Genomic DNA, 19,002 nt, shown 5'->3' on the forward strand with positions numbered 1-19,002 from the left:
CTTGCAATGACACTTTCGCTTGGGCTTGACAGCAACAGAGCTGTAAAAAGCTGCCCATTCACAGTGAGTTATATGCATGGCTTTGTGGGTATTTTCACTTTTATCAAATGTATTACCGTAGTGTGCAGAGGCCCCAACTGAGACCAGGGCCCCTTGGTGCTCAGTGCTACATACACACACACAATAAGAGAAAGAGCCTCTGTGCTGAAGAGCTTAAAATCTAAATAGACAAGACAGATAAAGGGTGAAAGAAAGGAAGGCTTGTCATTTTTTATAGGCGGGGCCCACGGAAATTAAGTGACTTGTCATAGGAAGTCAGTGTCAGAGTCAAAAACTGATATGAGGTCTCCTGAAGCCTCATCTGTTGCCTGAGCCACCCTCATTTTGAGTCATAGGCACCCGTTACATTATAAATAAGTTTTCATATGCTGTACGCTATGGAAACTGATCCGCTGTCTTTAAGAGTCCTTTGTCAGTACAGCTGGTCCAAATAGTTAATGGCAATGCTTCCATCAGAAAATACGGTTTCGTAGAAGTCAAACCATTTCAAGGCGACATGTCACTTTCTATAGTATTTTAATGGACACAATTCAAAATGAAAACAAATTTCAAAAGGTGAAAATTTCCAGCTTTATTTATTAATCTGGGTCTGATTCAAGGGCTGAAACATCCCGTGTTTTCTCTTCAAAAGTATTTTCAATTTGATCTAGAAAGTGTTTGAGCATTGGCCTGCTAAACCCAGGGTTGTGAGTTCAGTTCTTGAGGGGGGCACTTAGGGATCTGGGGCAAAAATCAGTACTTGGTCCTGCTAGTGAAGGCACGGGGCTGGACTCGATGACCTTTCGGGGTCCCTTCCAGTTCTAGGAGATAGGTGTGTGTATATATATATATATATATATATATATAAAAATTATCTATTGCAATAAGAAATATGGAAAAGAAATATTGTACTCCCAGACAAAATTCCTAGTTAAAATTCTCTAATTTTTTAGAAAAATTCCCCTCCCCTTCTCTTTTTTTTTTGTTTTCCTGATCCATCAGAACTAGTGATTTTCCATTTCCCTGTGCAGTGAGGAGTGCATTTGTTCCTAGCATGTATCTGATCCAAAACTAACCTCCTACTCTGCTTCCCTCATGCAAGCTCTCCTTACGGTTTGTTTTTCTAATCTTTACACTGATTCGGTGTCTCCTAATAAATATTTTGCTGGATTGTATCTATAAAAACCTTTAAGAAAAAAAATTGTGCATTGATTCTATAGATTAGGCTATGTTCGCTTCAGAACTGGCTTCGCTATCGGTGGGTCAGTGCTGGTCGGTGTTTGAAGTAGAGATTTCTTGGAAACCTATAGGAAATCAAGTCAGCCTGAGCTTCATATTTTGAACCAAAGTTTCGGGATGGTTGGCTCATCCCTTATATTGATAGGGCCAAACTGAGAAAACTGGCCCCTGCTGAGGGTTCAGGTACCAGAGACCCATTTCTAATTTCAGTCCTGTGGTTCTGGAGATTGAGTCACAGTCTGGATAAAAACTGGTCTATTGAGATTCTGATGCACTTTGGGAATAGTGTGCTGATCAGAGTTTTACTTGGGTAAATACATTCGTCATCCCTAACTTCTCAGGCAGTTTCACCAGATACATTATTCACATCCTGCCCTACATTATGTAGTGTTGCTGGTAAAACCTGCTGTGTTCCATTACTGAGGTGCCTACATGTCAGTGGAGAGCTTGTGAGGCTTTGGGGAATCCTTAGGAAGAAGAGAGACAAAGATTTTATCTGGGCGCCAAGCAGGAATCGCCAGATGAAATTTCATGGCCCGCATAATGCAGGAGGTCAGACAAACTACTCCTAGCAGACCCTTTTGGCCTTCAAGTGCATGAAGTAAGGGAGACTCTTTTTTAACCCCCTGCATGTTGCCCCAACTGTCAAAACACAAGACTGAACGGCCAGTTTGCAATGTTACTTTTTTCCTGGCTTTTTTTTTCTCATCTATGTTTTAGTCTCCCCAATGATTTGGAAATGGGGATTGACTGGGATGCAGTCATCAGCCTCCCAACCACACCACCTCTGTGAGTGCTTATTTTCGGAGCTAGATGCCAACTCACAGAAGACTCTCCCTGCCCCCTTTTTATTCCCCCCCCCAGCTGTAGCATCTGCTCTTTAGCAGACACCTCAGGCAAGCATCAGTTACCTGTGGGTCTGCCTCTGTCACACACTCAGGCTGTTAATGGGATGGCTGAGCCATCGTCCTTCATGGAAGCTACCTTCTTTGACTTGTCTTTGTGCTTGGACGCAGATGCTCTTGCAAATAAAGTCACACCCACCAATCTTTCCTGCAACCTCTACGCTAAGCCTTTAGGATTCCAGGTCCATTAGCCATGTAGATCTTGGTGTAATTAATTGCATAAGCCTCTTGTCTACTGGGCTTCCTGATGAAATCTGACCCTCTCTAGGTACTTAAATGGCACCCTTCCCTCTAGTATCTAACAAATAGTAATGAGCTCCTTCTCACATCCTCCTTGTAAGAATTTCTATTATCCCCTTTTAACAGATGGGGAACTGAGGCTCAGAGACTACGTTGTGGCCTAGCCATTCCCAATTAGGGTTCTTATAAAGCCACATGCAGTGGTTCCCATTAAACTCTTTACAGTCGATGTTTATGAGTAATCAGCCTTCATATGGTATTCCTGACATTATGTCTAGGGAGCACTGCTATAACGTTAGTTACCTGCAAAGACAAAACTAAAGATGTTAATGGTGACCCCTGTACTCTAGAACAATAGCAAGCAAATGTCTGACTGCATACGCAGTAAGTTACTCCTGCAGCTTGAATGATCCCAACCCCATAGATCTTCAGGACTTGTTTGTGTATTCTGACATGCTGTAACACCTGTAATCCTGAGGTGAAGGTTTTGGGGTGACATTCTCCACCAACTCCCATTTACTTCATATTTTGGAGTTGGATACATTGCTCCAGTCCTAGTCTATCTGTATCCAACACAAAATTTAACGGAAGGAGCAGATTCCATTGTCAGTTGGAAGACTTCTACTGTGAAGAGCATTTTATGGTGTTTATGCACTAACAGAAGGACAGCACTTGCCCTGCACCTCAAATCATTCATATTCACTGTGTAGCTATTCAAGCTGTCCTGACAGCTAAGGCACTCGTCTGGGTCTCAGGAGATCCAAGTTCACATCCCTGCTGCGTCAGGCTCTCTGTGCTTCAGTTCCTTAACTATAAAAATGGGACTAACACAACAATTTCAATAGACAAGACAGACAAAGGAAGTAAATTCTTCAGGGCAGAGACTATCTCTTGCTTTGCATTTGTCCAGTGCCCATGAGGCCCCATCTTGCTTTGGGTCTCTAGATGCTCCTGTGATATAAATAACAAATCGGAAAATGCTCCATTATAGTGACAGTGTCTCTGCATGTCCTTAGCTCATCCCCCTGGTTTTAATAGCCAGTAGATCCGACTTTGCATAACATGTTAATAAGCTGCAAAAACTTAGAAATAAAAAGCAAATTAAGATACAGCCTTGCCCCACAGAACACCTATCATACTTTCAAAATAGGCCATCCGCTTTCAGTAGAGGTTATTTGGAACAATGTTGAAACCAAGAATCCATTTATTTGAATGTATTTCCATTTAAATCAACATGCTTCAGATGTGGCCTCTTCCTCATTCATGTAAGGTGAATCAATGCCATTTTAAGGACACACATCTCATTCCTAAGCACTCCGACATTGCAAGGACATATGTGCGGTTGGGTTATTGTCTCCTCTAGTAGACGTGAATTAGTGGCTCTCCTCCTGTGTGGCTACAAAAGGAGGATCAGTGCCATAGACAACATTTTCAAAGCATGGTGTCTACACAAACCCTGCAAAGTTTGGACACATGGGTTCCAATTCCTCACTTGCATTCACAAAAACAAAACAAACAAACAAACAAAGCCTTTGCCAGCTCTGCAAAATTCTACTTGTTCCTTGAAGGCTTGATCCAAAGCCCATTCAAGTCAATAGAAAAACTCCCATTGACTTCAATGGACTTTGAATCAACTTCTTGCTTAGGATGAGTGTGATGAACTAGACCAGGGGTGGGCAAACTTTTTGGCCTGAGGGCCACATCCAGGTTGTGAAACGGTATGGAGGGCTGGATAGGGAAGACTGTGCCTCCCCAAGCAGCCTGGCCCCTGCCCCCTATCCGCCCCCCTCCCACTTCCCGCCCCCTGACTGCCCCCCTCAAAACCCTCAACCCCTCCCTGCTCCTTGTCCCCTGACTGCCCCCTCCCAGGACCACCCCCTATCCAACCTCTTCCCCCGCTCCCTGTCTGCTGACTGCCCCGACCCCTATCCACACCCCCACCCCCTGACAGCCCCCCCGGGACTCCCATGCCTATCCAACCCCCCCCATCCCCTGACTGCCCCATCCAACCATTCCCTGTCCCCTGACTGCCCCCTCAGGATTCCCTACCCCTTATCCAACCTTACCGCTCCCCACCCCCTTACCATGCCGCTCAGAGTGGCAGGACTGGCTTATTGGAAAGCCTGGGAGGTGGGCGGGCGCAAGCCACGCAGCCTGGCAGGAGCAGGGGGCCAGAGTGCTCCCTGTGCGGCAGCATGGCTGCGGGGCAGAGCAGGGCAGCCGGGGCCGGGGGCTGGCCTCCCCAGCCGGGAGCTCAGGGGCCGGGCAGGACAGTCCCGCGGGCTGTCGTTTGCCCACCTCTGAACTAGACAGACCCTGTGCCAGATAGAAAGGGGTTAAAGAGCAGATATGGGCTCAGTTAGTGCCACCCGGCTACACCTGTCCTGAGGAGAAAAGCCCAGCGGTTGAGGGCTGTCAGTGAAGGAGAGCAGACAGGCTGCTCCTGTGTGAGCGAAGGAGGCTGGCTCAGACCAGGGATTATAGGAGGACTGTGGCCTCTTGGAGTCCTTGGCAGGAGACCAGTCCTGGCCTGGATGGTTGACAGGAGACCATCCAGTGAACTGGTCACTAAACAGGAGGATGGGCAGTTGTAGCTGGGAGCCTGCTGTGAGGTAAGGGGCTGAAGGCTGAGCCCAGCTGGACTCAGGATTCTTTTCTTCAGTACTTTAATGGATTTGGATTAGGATCCAGATCTTCAAAGGTATTTAGGCTCCTAGGTGGTTATCCCAGAAGGGCTTGAATGCTTGAAAGTGGCTTTCTTGGCAGACCAAGTCACCGCTCTGGCTGCAGTAAGGCAAAGATTGCTCTGAGGAAACTGAGGCAAAGCACATAGTCACCAGGGGACTTGTCAGGATGGCAGCTCTGGGCAGGGCTGGCGCCAGCTTTTTTGCCACCCCAAGCAGCAAAGCAGGAAAAAAAAATAGACGAAGCCGCGATTGGCAGCACTTCGGCAGCAGCTCTACCGCGCCGCTTCATTCTTCGGCGGCAATTCGGCAGCCAGTCCTTCACTCCGAGAGGGACTGAGGGACCTGCCGCCGAATTGCCACCAAAGACCCGGACGTGCCGCCCCTTTCCATTGGCTACCCCAAGCACCTGATTCCTTTGCTGGTGCCTGGAGCCAGCCCTGACTCTGGGTACCTTCTTTTGATGGGTGAATAGAGTATAATTAGGTTTCTTGACCATCCGTCAACAGGGCAAAGGGGGGCAAACAGAGTAAATGATTGTAACATGTGGACAATGCTGATTTAAGCACACAATTCCTTACGTAATGCAGTTACCCACATGTAAAAGCCCATCTGTGTTTGTGTCACTGTTCTCAGAACAATTCCTAACACGTTTGTATATCAGTTGTGAATCCTAACATAGCACTTTAAATAACAAAATGTTTGTGCTGAGCAGGACTTTTGTTACCTCAAAATTTTAAGGACGTTCTGGACCAAATCCAAAACCCACTGTAGTAAGTAGAAATACTGCCACTGATTGATGTCAAAGGATCTGGAACAGCCCTTCATGGGAAACTTCAGACTTGACTTTCTTTGAGGTTGTCAAGTTAGCAGTGTGTTTTTTCACTTGCAGTTGAGTTCTGTACAGCTATACAGACTTGGCTTGATCTGTTGAAGTCAGTGGAAGGAGTGCCATTGACTTCAGTGGAACAGGCATTCTACACCACACTCTTGAAGCAGAGAAGTTACCATTGGGCAGAATTCTAGAGGAATGGCATCCGATATGCAGTGAAAGTAACACCTGTATGTCTCCAGGATGGCTTGATTACGTAAGGATTACAAATCTGGTTCAATATCTAGATATAAAAATCATAGGACACAGCAAGACCTCTTAGCTCATTTCCACAGTTAACACAACCCTGTGCATGTTGGTACATATAGTAGATGCTGAATTGATGTGTGCTGTAGAACAGTGGTTCTCAAACTAGGGCTGCTGCTTGTTCAAGGAAAGCCCCTGGCGGGCCGGGCCGGTTTGTTTATCTGCCGTGTCCGCAGGTTCGGCCGATCGCGGCTCCTACTGGCCGCAGTTCGCTGCTCCAGGCCAATGGGGGCTGCAGGAAGCAGCGTGGGCCGAGGGATGTGCTGGCCGCCCTTCCTGCAGCCCCCATTGGCCTGGAGCGGTGAACCGCAGCCAGTGGGAGCCCCGATCGGCTGAACCTGCGAACGCGGCAGGTAAACAAACCGGCCCGGCCCACCAGGGGCTTTCCCTGAACAAGCGGTGGCCCTAGTTTGAGAATCACTGCTGTAGAAAATTCTATAATTACATAGCAGGGTTTTTTCTCTGAAAAGTGGTTTGTGAACTTGTAAAATTAAAAAAAAAAAAATACATCATTGCAGACCCACATTCCTCTCCTCACATGCGGAATCCCGTATGATAGGGCAACAAGGGCAGGAAAAGGGGTTGTCACACTCCTTTGAACAAGGAATGCAGGTTATATATATGGAATGGGGTGCTCTATCCTGGAAAGCAGTGACTCTGAAAAGGATTATGGGGAGAAGCAACTCAGCCCGAGCTCCCAGTGTGCAGTGAGCCATGGCAAAAAGGGCTACTACAATCCTTGGTGTATAAGCTGGGGAGCAGAGAGGAGAAGCAGGGAGTATATGGAGTTGGTGAGACAGGGATAGCTCAGTGGTTTGAGCATTGGCCTGCTAAACCCAGGGTTGTGAGATCAATCCTTCCCACTTAGGGAACTGGGGTAAAAAAAATCTGTCTGCGGATTGGTCCTGCTTTGAGCCGGGGGTTGGACTAGATGATCTCCTGAAGTCTCTTCCAACCCTCATATTCTATGAATACTAGAACACTGTGTCCCATTCTGACCTTGGCATTCTAAAAGATGCTGAAAAATTGGAGAGGAAGAGAAGAGCCACAAAGAGATCTGAGGGCTTGAAGAAATGCCTTGCAGTGAGACATGAGCAGCTGAACCTGTTTAGGTTAACAAATGGAATGAGAGGTGACTTGATTACAGTTACTATATAAGTAACTCAATGGGAAGAAAATACTGGGTACTAAACAGCTCTGTAACCTAGCAGAGAAATGCAGAACAAGAGCCAATGGCCGGAAGTTGAAGCCAGACAAATTCAAATTAGAAATAACGCACAGATGTTTAACAATGAGGGTGATTGTTCCACTAGTTCATCTACCAAGGGAAGGGGCAAAGTCTTTATCTTTTTGATATCTTCATATCAAGACTGGGTGATATGCTTAAATCAAGCATAAGTTATTGAGCTTCCTACAAGAGTAGTTGGGTAAAATCCTGTGGTCTGTGAAATACAGGAGGTCAGACTAGATAATCTAATAGACCTTCTGGCCTTTAAAAAAAAAGAAATCTGTGCAAATTCTGCAGAATTCACCACTCAAAGGACAGGGATAGAGGGGACATGGAATGAGGAGAAAGTGAGGCCTCACAACCTCACAGATCGCCAGGATCCATGGGGAAAGGACTGTTCTGTCAGAGCTACCTACCCAGGTTCTTCTATGGCCCTCCATCATTGTAGTGCCTGGTTGTCTGAGTTCCAAGAAGGCAGCTGACTGTTCAGTACTAGCAGAAGGAGGATTAAACATTGCTTTAAGCAGCATTAACTTCTAATAAGGTATCTTCTTACTTATCTGGGCACTATGCTAGAGGCAGTGCTGCAGAGCATGGCACCTCCTTAATCTATCCTTTATCCCAAATCCTTATGTCATTCTTCTGCACACAGCCCCCATGAAGGGACTTGGAGTCAGCTTCAAGGGAGAGTGCCTGGGCCAAAAAATACAGATCTAGCTCCCTGTGGGAACGGAAGTTCTCTAAAACCAAGGACTAAAATCAAGAGGTTCAAGAAATTAAAGGTAAGAGATGGGGAGACCTTGAACAAATCACTTCATCCTCTGTAAAAATGGGGTGATAATCCCCCTTTTTTTCTTCACTGTGTCTTGTCTATTTAGACTCCAAGTATTCATGGTAGGAACTGTCTTTTATCATATGTATGTACAGAGCCTAGCACAATGGGGCCCAGATCTTGAGTCTGGCTTCCTAGCACTACCGTACTACAACTGTGGAAGGGAGGATTTGCTCTGCTTCTCTCACACTGGGTTTCTAGAGATGCCCCAAAGGCTACAGCAAGGAACTGAACTTACCAAACGAAACTGACACGTTCCCGCAAAATGTTTCAATTTTGACTGAACTGCATTTTCTGTTGGAAAACTGCTCCATCCAAAAAAACCCACAAAAAAACATTGACCAGCTCCAGTTGCAACTCAAGCTCACCTTTGGCTAACCCCTTCCCTGGACAATCCTAACCCATTAAAATCTCACTTGCCTGGTGGGGGAAGGAGTGCTGGCCCATGTGAATTCCACTGAAGAACACTGAGTCAATATGTAAAAACACCACCTCCTCCTTGCAGGAGAGAAGGGACTTGAAGCCCCTGGCACTGTAGGTTGAATTAATGTCTTTTAATTGTTTCAGTAATCTGTATTTAGAAAGGGGTTTTAGAGTAACAGCATTAAAGATTTCAACAAACAAGTCAGGTTTATAGATTGAGCAGGCAAAGGCACAATTGAAGTCAGTGGAACTTTTGGCCATTGGCTCCTGTGGGATCAGGATTTATTCCAGGAAGTGACCAGGAAAGGCTCTGAGACAATGTGGAATCCTGTGTATTTTGCTGCTTGGATCCAGCTTTAACTGCAGCCGGAGTTAAGAGGGCGGGCACTAGCACTGCAGTCACCCTGGCTTTTGGGGATTGTTGCCAAAATGTGCCCTTCAAGCCATCTCCATTCAGTGCAGTTTAGGGCAGGCAAGATGTCATGAAGGCCATGGCCCTCTTCATTAAAACTGTCACCTCACAACGGCCTTCTCCTGGCAGGTTTTGATAGGGCATGGAGTCACAGAGACCAGGAAGACAAAGAAACTGCCAGGTGTGCAGCATGAATGTCAAAGGAATCCCATGGAAAGTCACTCCTCCCCACCCCCCATCTTGCTCCACATGTTGCTGTCAGCAAAGCTTCTGTCTCTATAAAGCAAATTGGCAAAGTCAAATAAAGCCTCCCCTTGATACCCATCTAGACCCAGCCACCCAATCCTGTGCTCGCTCTTATTTTATGTATCTCTGTTGTCCGTTCCCCCAGCAACAGTTCATCTTTAGAGCCAGATCTTCCCATCCTCACAGCAGAACTTTGTGATCCGGAAGCATGTGACATGCAGTAGACAGGGGCTTACCTGTGCCAGGGAGGCAGAGACAGGCAGGGAAGCTGCAGCTGGTGAGAAGGTTAGGTTTTAATTGGTCTCTTGTTGACTCATGCCACTTCTCCCCTCTCCCCTCTGCCTTCCCAGGTGTGGCACGAGGCACTCAGACACTAATCACCTCCTCAGGCACCGGGAACACACTTGTAAATCAGGAACATTGTTTCACTGAGCAAAGCCTTGAATAATCTGTGCCTAATTGTGGTATTTTCATGGAAGAATACTAAGCAAGTAGATGGCAAATAATGAGGGGGGTGAGGAGAAGCAGCTGAAGGATATAAGTGCAAAGGAGGGAGAGGAGATGGATTGAGGGCCCCAGGGAGAATTATGAGGCATTATGGGATAATACTGAGCACTTGGATTGAGAACTAGGGAAAATGTCCTAATAGTGAGAGATCTGAGACTGTGGAACAATTTCCTAAGGAAAATGATGGAAACCCCATTGCTTGGGACAACTAAATTCTGAGTGGACAAAGCACTGGTGGATATATGGTAGTATAGAATCCTCCCTGGTCCCTGAGGCATTGTGCACAGCTGTCAGGGGGGTGTTGAGTATCCACCCCTTATTGCAATAGTGTGCAGGATCAAAGCTTTTGTTTTAGAAAAGACAACATTTTCTTCACAACTATGGTGACTAGAAGCCTTAAAAATGTAAGGGGACTGTAATTCGGATGCATTGACATCTGCTGGCAGCATGATAAAATAGCTCTGAGAAGTGACCATCTAATATGGCCATTAACTCTGAAACCTAACAAGGTACTGTAATGGCAGCATTATTAACTGTTTCATAGCTGATCATTGGATCAGAAACATCCAGCTAATGATTTTATTATCCCCAGTCACAGATTAACCCCACGCTTTCTCAGGCTTGTGGTTATGCACTGGCAAATTAAAATATCTGTGGCACACTCAAAATGTAGGGATATGCAGCAGTTTTTGCTTCCCTCTCCCTTCCCTCTACAGGGACTCCAGCAGCTTCCCCTAGGGATCTTCCTTGCTCCTTGTAGGTCCTGGGTGTGTTAATGAATCATACCTTCACCACAGTCTCACCCTCCCTCAGTCTGCTTAAGGCCTCATCCACACTTAAAACGTAGGTCGACCTGGCTACGTCACTGAGAGGTGTGAAAAATTCACACCCCTGAGAGACGTAGTTAAGCAAGCCTAAACCCCAGTGTAGACATCGCTGGATTAATGGAACAATTTTCCCATCAACTTAGCTACTGCCCCTGGAGGGGGTGAATTTTCTACATTAATGAAAAAACCCTTCCATTGCTGTAGCAAATGTCTACATGACAGCACATAGCTACAGCTCTGCCGCTGTAGCACTTGTAATGTAGACATACCCGAAGATTCATTGAAAGGCAATGGGACTTTGTTTCATAAGGGCTAGATCAGTAAAGGGATTTAGGCATCTCACAACCTCTTTAGGTGCCTAAATCCAAAATTTATATTCCCCAAACTCCAACTCAGCTCCCACCCAACCCTGAAGGTGCCTAAGTTGCTGCTAGTGGGCATGTGCAAAACTGATTCAGTTCTGCTACCTAGCCGACACTTAAGCCACAGTGGGATCCTCGAACTAGCAGTTCCACCATCGACCACCACCTATTAATAGGCAGAAGTGGTTCCCCCACCCCTTTACCCAGTCACCTGCTGGGTAGAGCACTCACCCAGAATAAAGGAGATCTGGTTCAAATCCTTATTCTTCTTGGTGGAGAGCAGGGGCCTCCACTCAGCTCTCTCACCTCCTAGGTGAGCACCCTAGCCACTGGGCTATATTCTGATGGGGCAGGGAGAGGCTTTCTCAATCTCTCCCGTTGAAACTCTTCCACTGTGTATAAAATTTCTTCACAGTCATTGGAGACGGGATGTGAACCTGGCTTGTCTCACATCCCAGGAGAGTGCCTCAACCACTGGGCTGCAAAGCGATTCTCACATGCTTGCTGGCTCAATATCTAGTATCCATTGACTCTCTGACTGCCGTTACAGGCAACAGCATACAAGTTTAAAGTTTTATTGCTTATTAATTTTAAATGATTTGACAACTTGGACTGGAAATGTCAAAATATAGGACTTGATCCTGCAAAATACCCTATGCACGTGGACTAACATCTCACATGTGAGAAATCCCTTTGGATCTCAGTAGGAGAACTCGCACGTAGCTGCGACTGCAGGATCAAGGCTAAGGATTGGACCATTCTGAAAAAAGTACACTGTGAGCTCAGCAGGATACCTCTGGTTTGAACTAGCCTCTGTAGAAACCGTTTAATTTTTTTGCTTCACTTTGTGGGTTAGAGAGATAAAAATTTTGACATGTATAAAAAAGAAAAAGAAGGTAATTTGTGGCAAGCATATCTTAATGTCCCCAGTTATTGCAAAGGAAACACAAAGCTCAGAGAATTAAATAAAAACTTTTGACAGATGATTTTATAAAATGAGGTGCTGATATTGCAATTTTTCCCCATCATAAAACTGCAAATAATATTAGATGATGAAAAGTGCTTAGTTTCCAATTTTGACAATGCAAAAACTTTCCTGACACTTAACTTGTGTTTCAGATCAACTGACTGGTTTTGCCGACAGCTTTGGGACTGATTCTCCCTTGTGGTGCACCTTGTATTTTCAAAGAAGGTAGCATTTACACCTAGCTTACAATGATTTGGTAGCATTCTAGTTACACCTTGGCATTCCCTGGCACAGGTGCAATTGACAAGGCTATAGAGAATCAGGCCCTTTGAGCTGATGAAGGACTCTTCTCTTCTCAAGTGTTAGCTGACTGATTGTACTTACTTTTGTCATTTAGTTTAAGGATCATTGAGATAAAGATAACTGTGTTTTGCTTTCTTTCCCCCATCTTTCTTTCATGTAATGTTCCTGTTACTAATGTCTTGTGGCCTTGTAACTGTGGGTTGAAATCTTGGGATGGTTCCTTTGCACCCTTCTTGTTCTGATTCAATATTATGAATGAGCCTAATCATGTAACACTATTGTGTTAGGTCCTGATCCTTATGGGTATCTGCTAGCATGGACTCTACATGGATGCAGGGCTTCACAGCAGCAAGATCTCAGGGCCTTAGCATCAGAACCTAATACAATGCAAGAGGCAAGATTGGGGCTGATCACAATTGTTTGGGTGCTTTGTTTTTGTCCCGTTTCCCCCCCCATCCCCCCCGCCTCCCTCCCCCAGAACCTAAATCAAATGGAAGGAAGAAATAGTTTAAAGATCTCTTCCCAGTTATGTGAGAAACTCATAGGGGATGAGAATAAAAATCTATTTACCTTTATAACAGCTTGCAATGAGTCATGCATACAAAGGTGTCACCAATTTGCATAGAACACACACAGCTCATTCTTATTTAATCCCTTCACTTGAGGATTTTTTTATTATTATTTATTATAAATTCAAGTGCAGAAGGTGACCCCAGTGCCTGAAATATTTAAAGAGCAAAGTCTGATTGTGTTATTGTGGGGAAGACTCTTTTGTTCTGTTTTTTGTTTTTGGTTTTAATTAGTTGAGTTACCCAATTCAAGCTAAAACACTTTCCAGTGCCACAATCTCCCATCTTGATGACTGCAACCTCCTGCTCTCTTGTTTCCTGTGACTACTAACGTTACTTGTGCCCATTCAGAAGACAGCCACTGAAATCATCTTCCTGTCAATCTGTCCGTGGTACCGATGTGACGATTGGGGCCATCTGTCCATACAATTTCTGAATTCAGTGTCACATGATGAACTCTCTGTATGTATCTTTATCAAGCTGCAAACTCCATTTTGAATGCACAGGCATCTGATGTCTCGCTTATGCTTTTTACTTCCATCTTGGTCTGGAATTCCAAAGGATAGTGGAAGAAGGCTAACAATAGAGGGTTGTTTAAATCTCAATGGTCCTCTATTCAAAGACAAGCATCCTAGACAAGAGGCTGGCTTCTACCCAGGAGAACTGGTTTGTCTGAGGAGAGGTTGCCTGGCAATGAAGTCACCTGGTAGGGTGATCACCTTAGGAGGCTGCTCATGGTGTCACCTGACAGAGGAGGTTGGAAGGTTATAAAGGGCAGGAGCTGCTCTGCTCTGGGGCTTTGGCCATTTTCACCAGCTCAAGCTGAGGGGAATGGCTGCCAGAGCGTGATTCATAGCGTCTAATGCCAGAGCCTGATTCATAGCATCTAATGCCAGAAGGGACCATTGTGTTCATTTAGTCTGACCTCCTGCATAACACAGGCCATAGAGCTTCCCCTAAATAAATTCCTAGAGCAGATCTTTTAGAAAAACACCCAATCTTGATTTTAAAATGTTCAGTGCTAGAGAATCTACCATGACTCCTGGTAAATTTTTCCAATGGTCAATTACTCTCATTAAAAATATACACTTTTTTCCGGTCTGAATTTGTCTAGCTTCAACTTCCAGCCATTGGATCTTGTTATATCTATGTCTGCTACATTGAAGACCTCCATTATTAAATATTTGTTCCTCATGTAGATATTTATAGGCTGTGATCAGGTAACCCCTTAAGCTAAATAGACTGAGCTCTTTGAGTCTATTGCTATGAGGCAGGGGCCTACCTGAGCACAGACGGTCCCCCAAGAACTTCCTAGGGAAGGATCAGCTAGAGTGAAGGGCCTTGTGTTCAGGGTATGCGTTGTTTCCTAAGCAATCTGTGAGTTCTTATGCTTTATCGCTTAAATGAAGAACAATGGTAGTTTAGACTCCTGTTCTGTGTGCCTGTTTCCTTTCACTGTTGTGCGCTCCTGAAGATTTAAACTGTAACTCATAATGGGTTTGATGGGACTCTGGGGAAGGTGGAAGAGCTGCTGGGAAAGCGTGGGGGAGATGGCACTAGTTTCAGGGCCTAGGCAATTGGATTGGCCAAGATGGGTGTCAGATACGAGGTCTGTATCTGGAGCACATGGCTAAAGGCTCAAAGCCAGAGACGAGTGTCTGAACTCTGCTGAGCCCCAGCAAGCAAAATATGTATGGTATTCAACATTCCTCACCCAGTCTCTTGAGTGCCCACCATGAGGAGGTTGGGCTAGATCTGTGACAACCTCTCTCTTTGGATCGCTCCATGTTTTCCCCTTGTTCACCACATCACGTCCAAAGATTTGGCTTTCTCCTACACCATGGGGAACAGTCTTAGCAGGGGGATATGAGGACTCTTGGGTTTGGAGGAGAAAAAAAGAGGAAGGAGTAACACAATTTAGTGGAAGATGAAATGAGACGAGAAGGAGAGCGAATAGTGAAGAATGACCTTAAGCTGGCACACCTGGAAGACCGGAAGTGTAGCAGAGTTATCACTGCAGACAAAGGAGGAGGACTGGGGAGAGACAAGAAATCCGGTTTGTGAGAAACTGAGTTTGAGATGGTGGCAGGAAAGTTGTGGGGGCAGCTGGAGATGCCAAAGAGGAGATATCTGAGGGTAAGAGGTTCTGTAGCTTTGGGAAGAGGCTGGAGGCAGAAAGGTAAATATGGGAGTCATTGCATAGATGAAACTAAGAGAAAGGATGAGATTCCCAAGAGCCAATATAAAGAAAGTAGATGAGAGGACCCAGAACAGAACCCTGTGGGATGCCAACAAATAGGGCAAAGGGGGTGGGAATGAAGAGACATTTAAAAAGAGGGCAGGAGTTTGCAATGAGAACCCAAAGAGCACAAAGCCCTAGGAGCAAAGAGTGCATAAGAGGAGGAGAAAGAACAGGAGTACTTGTGGCACTTTAGAGACTAACAAATTTATTGGAGCATAGGCTTTCATGGGCTACAGCCCACTTCATCGGATGCATAGAATGGAACACGCAGAAAGAAAGAGGAGGAGAGTGCATCTGAAAGTTCCAAAGGTAACAAGACAGATCAAGGCAATTAAGGATACAAAAATTCTACTGGTTTCAGAGTAGTAGCCGTGTTAGTCTGTATCCGCAAAAAGAACAGGAGTACTTATTCTACTGTAGTTTAGCTAAGGGGAAGTGGTTGCTAATGGCCTCAGACAGACAACTTCCAGTGGAAGACGAGGGTTGGAAGCCAGATTAGAAAGGATCAAAGGGAAGAGATGGAGAAGCAGATATCAAGGCAATATAAGGCATGCTCCAGCATTTTGGAGGCAGAGGAGAGAAGGGAGATAGGATAGGAGTTTTAGAGGCAAGTTGAATTAAGAGAATCTGTAGAGCCAGATTCTCGGTTGCCATGCTATCTTTGTGCAGTCATCTCCACCAGCACAAAGCAGGTGTGAAGCACTGCCAGATCAGAAGAGGAGTGTTTTCCACCCACGAAAGGAAGTGGGACAGAATCACAATGGGCAAGCAGACAAATGGTTAAAGTCATGAAGCAAAGGAAAGCTACTGTGACAGCCCAGAGCTTCAGTCCTTAATAAGCATGTGGCCTGCATGTCAAAAAGGTTAAGGCACCCTTGTCTATCAGGATCAGCTCCCAAGGGCAAAAAGCCTTTTGTCCTCCTTGACAGTAGGGCAGGCAGTGGCAGGAGAGGATAATTGAACAGTAAACTGATTTACATTTAAATGCCATGTTTTTATTACATTTTTTTTTATTCAACATGAAATTTCATCTTTTAAACTAGACAAACCAAGGTAAACTATTTTTTTTTATATTACAAAAAAGAAGATTGACACCCCAAAGTAATACTTTTAAAATTCCTCCAATTAAACAAAGTGAATTTAATTTTAAGTTTAATTAAAAGGAAAATTAATTAGAAAGAAGATTAAATTTTAATTAAATTTCTCTAAAATCCTTATCCCTGCCTTTGCTGCTAATATTTCTCTCCGAACCAAATCCCTTCTTAATATTCTTAAATTCTACTCTAGTAAACTTCCCCTTTATATTAAAATTATATCTGCCTGGAAGTACTTGCTACCAAGAAAAAGAAAAAAAACCTTTTAAAATACTTGCTGAGTGCACCTGAGACACAAAACAGCTCAGGAGCGACCAGTGGAACACTTGGATACGCTCTGAGTGAGACACTGCTAAATTAACCCCCATGCTGCTCAATGTTCCAGGTACAGCCAGCTCAGACAGAATCTTTGGGTTGCCAAATGTGCCTAGTATGCAGTTGATTTGCCATTAAGTACGTCCGATGTGTCTACATGTGGTTTACCGCTCAGCATTTCCCAAGTTTCTGCTGATTTTAATGTACCTTTTTTCTATTTTATCTTAGTGCTAACTTCAACTTGTGACATGCATGAGGCTAGACAGCTGGGTTCAGCCTAGCTCTGCTCAGCACAGTACCTAAGATGGGGTGGGGAAACATGGCTGTAAGCTAACTTTATGCTCCCCAGATACTGCAACCAGCACCCATGTCAAATTAGAGCAACCTTATGGCTGCTCTAATTCGTGCCTGGCCATAGCAACCCCCAAGGGCTTGTTTCCAGTGCAGTGCAGGAGGGCACTGATCACTGGAGCAAAGTGGCACTCCAGCCATTTCCTTTTTTCCCAGACACACCTCTGAGTCTCCTATGTCCCTTAACCATGAGGCCATCCTTCCTTTCAATGTATTAAATTTAAACTAGTTGTCTCGGACTCAGAAATGTTCATGTTTGTTTTAAAAGTTTGTCATGGTGACCAAAAGTCCCAACACCAGGTACCGCATAATAATAAATGTAAGCATAAAAATATTTATATCTGTATACAATTCAGTCTGTTGAACACTGGGTTTGCCACACCAGAGCAGAACCATGATCCATCTAGTCCAACATCCCTTCGCTGACAGTGGCCAGTACCAAATGCTTCAGAGGATCCTTCAAGAAACCCCATAGTGGTCAATTTGCACTCAAGGGAATGTATCGTCCCAATCCCTGCCAGCTAGAAAAGAGTCACATGTACACAGGGCCGGCTCCAGCTTTTTTGCCGCCGCAAGTGGTGAAGAAGAAAAAAAAGAAAAACCCGATTGAGCTGCCGCCAAAGTGCCGCTGAAGACGAAGAGAGCGAGTGAAGGGCCCGCCACCAAATTGCCAGTGAAGACCAAACCGGAGCGATTGGCCTGCCGCCGAAGACCGAACCGGAGCGATTGGCCTACCGCCGAAGTGCTGCCAAAGACTGAAGTGGAGCGATTGAGTTGCCGCCGCCGAAGTGCCGCCACAGACCCGGATGTGCCGCTCCAACAACGGACAGACTGCCTCCCTTTTCTATTGGCCACCCCAGGCACCTGCTTCCTTCGCTGTTGCTGGAGCCAGCCCTGCATGTGCAGCTTTAATACTGGATTGCTGCAAATGTTCGTGCCCGCAAAACTGATCATTCACATTTTTGCAAACAACATTTTTGCAAAGGGGCCACAGTAAATTATCATCCAAATCTCGTGGCTGAAGTCAATGGCAAACTTCCCATTGGCTTCAATAGATGCAGGATCAGTCCCAACATTCATACCACCAAAACCACCTACCTTCTCTTTCACAAACCTAGCTCCGCGTATTGGAAAATTCTCCAGGAACCAGCTGCCAGTCTTGGCCGCTACTTTTCTGTTTGCTGACACTTCTGGGGTCACTCAGGTTGTTCCTGGACAACAGTCTCTATTTGAAGTTGCTTTTCTTCCCATTATCTCACCTGGACGTCATCTACTCCACCCCGCTGGGCACCCCATTCACCTTCTGATCTTCACACACTCCTTACCTCCCTCCCACCCACTCCAACTAGTCTACAACAACTGACCTTTCTCCTCACCAGCTGTCAGCTCATTCCCTCTCAGAGATATTAACACTCCTCTTGAGTTTGACCTGGTTGGTTTTCTTAACAATGTATTATTATTGCCTTATGTTTGTTTCTCATTCTCTCTCTTAAAGACCAACCCAAGTTGAGTGACAAAAATTCATACATATTGATTATCTTTTGCCGGTGGTGGCTGCAAAGTGTATACAGCAAGGATTGATGGATAGCATAGATCAAATGTATTTATCTTTCTTACTCTTTCTCAGAAAGGGACTGATACGGTGACTTCACTTTAAACCTGATCATCTTCTGTCCATGAAACAAACACAAAACAAACCAGAAGTGCTTACATAATGCAGACTTTTAAACATGGGTTAATACTGCTATTACCAATTATTACTTGATTCTAATACAATTATTGTTATTATTTGTATTTCAGGGCCCCATTGTGTTAAGCGCTGTACAAATACATTGTAACGAGAAGCCACTGCCCAAAAGAACTTGCAATCTAAAGAGATGAGAGAGAGGAAGTACGGTTATCCCCATTTTACGTAGGGGAAACTGAGGCATGTAATTCAATAGTGGGAATTGAGCACTTAAAAATGTGTCTTTAAACTCTTTTGAAGAATCTGGCCACATGTGACTTGCCCAAGGTCACACAGGGAGTCTGTTGCAAAGCAAATAGTTTATTCCAAATTTCCTGGGTCCCAGTCCTTAT

The sequence above is a fragment of the Trachemys scripta genome, chromosome 6 (genome assembly GCF_013100865.1).
Source record: "Trachemys scripta elegans isolate TJP31775 chromosome 6, CAS_Tse_1.0, whole genome shotgun sequence".
Lineage (NCBI taxonomy): Eukaryota > Metazoa > Chordata > Testudines > Emydidae > Trachemys > Trachemys scripta.